We start from the raw sequence: 2,860 nt of genomic DNA, 5'->3' as shown, positions 1-2,860 counted from the left end.
GTTTGAAAAAATTCTTGGAATTCTGAAAATCACACTAAAATCTTTAAAATGCTGTTAAATACCTTCATAATATTGTAATATGTTAAAAATATCTTGAAATATTTTGAAACACTAAAAGATTTGCAAAGAATTCTGAAAAATTTTGAAATCGTTCAGTTCAATTCAGAACTGAAATTTAGAAATTGGTATAGACTATAGTGATATTTTTATTTTTAAAAGTGACTATAGTGATTTTATTTTTAAAAGTCACTAAATACATTGCTTGACTTTTGCCTTTTTTTTTAAATCACTGATTTTCTCTAACCAACAAAATTCCCTAAAATTTCCCTGATTTACAGGGAATCCAATTCTTTAAATTTTGTTTAAATTAATATCTAAATTCTTCACCTTTCGTTTAATTCCAAACATGATGATTTAGTTATTGTAACTATTAGCCAGCATTTGATCAAAATGAAAATATTTAATGAAAAACACACTATATGTTATAATTACTCGGGGTAGAAATTTCATAATCGCTCGGCTGACTAATAATGAATGTAACTACTGCGCTGGTGTATGGTTGGTTGATCACGCATATATCTACTTTGAACAATTGAGAGCACACTACTTTACATATTCATGAAACACCAATACACCAACTAAAAATCTTTCCTAAGCCATTTTTTTCCTTTTGTAATTATGCATATTTCTGAAGATGTTCGAATTAAAGCGAATAAAATAATGATTTTTTTAATTCTACAAAAAATCTTTTAATTATCTATTTTCATTCAAAGAAAATATACTTTTTTCATTTTAGATTTTTTCAACCTTGAGGCATGTTTTTACTGACAAACTTTTTTTGTCATGTTTTCTTTACTGTACGTGAACAAACAAAACGAGGAATTTAATATTAAAACATACAAATAAGGAAATATTGTTTAACTAAATTTATTTATCAAATATAAGAATTATATATTAATTTTTCATGAAGTTAAAATTGTTAAGCGTTTATTATTTCAGAGTGGTCACTCCAACTTCAAAAAAAATCCAGGCTATTTCCCAGTTAAAAATGCGACATTTTCCGGTTGAATCTAAGCGTTTGTAATCATATTTATTCAACATTAATTGTTTTATTAGATAAATTTTTAAAAGAAGTAATCATTTTAGAACTCGGAAGTAAATTATACGGTGTAAATTATTCTAAGCGTGATATTAGCCTTTGAGGCCCAAAATGCTCTCGCTCTAGAAGAAACAGGGTAATTTTTCAAGAAAATGTTTATAACAATAATGTAGGTACAGTATTCTAGATCTTCGATCGAAACATTTTAAAACATTTAGAAGAGAATAGTGGATTTATCAACTAAAAAGGATGATTTTTTAAACAAAAAAAAAAACAATTTTTAACAAAAGAGCAGAATTTTCTGCCTAAAAAGTCGAACATTTAACAAAAATTTGACTTTTAACTTGAAAAGATGGATTTTCAAAATGAAAGTTAATTTTCACTGAATTTGAATTTTCAGTCATAAAAATATATTTTAAACGAAGCAAAATACACGAATTTTTAACAACAGCAAAAATTGGACTCCAAACAAAAATAGTTGCATTTTCAACCAAATAGTTGAATTTTTATGCAAAAAAGTCGAATATTTTGGAGTACAGTTGAATTTCTAAACCAGCAAAATCAATTTTCCTCAAAAAAATAACTTTTCTACCAAAAGATAAATTTTTTATCCAAAAAGATGAATGTTCAACTAAAAGAAGATCAACTTTCAACTAAATACTTTAACTTTCAACGAAAACCATTTATATTCAACCAAACAATTATATTTACAACTTAATAGTTTAATTTGAAAGCAAAAAAAGGAAGTTTTAAACAAAAAATATTAAACTTGAATAAAAAAACCGTTAAATTATCAACAAATGAGTTGAATTTGCAAACCAACAAAACAAATATTTTAGAAGACAGTTGAATTTTCAAACAAAAAAAGGACTTCTACGATAGAATAAATTTTGTACAACAAAAAAAAGTTAATTTTCAATCAAGATGGATGAATTTTCAACTGAATAGTTGAATTTTTAATAAAAAGAAATTAATACTAAACTTCCGCATATAATACTAGACTTTTGAAAAAAAAGAATTACCTTTCAATCAAAAAGATGACTTTTTAAAAAAATAATTGATTTTTCCAACAAAAATTACTTTTTCACAACAAAGATGAATTTTTAATAAAATAATTAAATTTTCATGCAAATAGTAGACATTTTCACCAAAAGAGATTTATTCTGAACCAATGATATAATAATTGACTTTGCAAATATAAAGATTTAACTTTAAACAAAAAATATTACTTTTTAAGAAAATAGTTAAATTTTAAACAATAATAGATAATTTTTGAAAACAAAATAGTTAGATTATCAACCTAATAATTAAATTTTCAATCAAATAGTAGAATTTTTCACCAAAAGAGATTTATTCTGAACCAAAGATATAATAATTGACTTTTCAAATATAAAGAATTAACTTTAAACAAAAAATATTACTTTTTAAGAAAATAGTTGAATTTTAAACAATAATAGATAATTTTTTAAAACAAAATAGTTAGATTATCAACCTAATAATTAAATTTTCAATCAAATAGTAGAATTTTTCACCAAAAGAGATTTATTCTGAACCAAAGATATAATAATTGACTTTTCAAATATACAGAATTAACTTTAAACAAAAAATATTAGTTTTTAAGAAAATAGTTGAATTTTAAACAATAATAGATCGTTTTTGAAAACAAAATAGTTAGATTATCAACCTAATAATTAAATTTTCAATCAAATAGTAGAATTTTTCACCAAAAGAGATTTATTCTGCACCAAAGATATAATACTT

The sequence above is a fragment of the Belonocnema kinseyi genome, chromosome 3 (assembly GCF_010883055.1).
Source record: "Belonocnema kinseyi isolate 2016_QV_RU_SX_M_011 chromosome 3, B_treatae_v1, whole genome shotgun sequence".
In the NCBI taxonomy this organism is placed as follows: Eukaryota; Metazoa; Arthropoda; class Insecta; order Hymenoptera; family Cynipidae; genus Belonocnema; species Belonocnema kinseyi.
Note: the sequence above shows the minus strand (reverse complement) of the source record.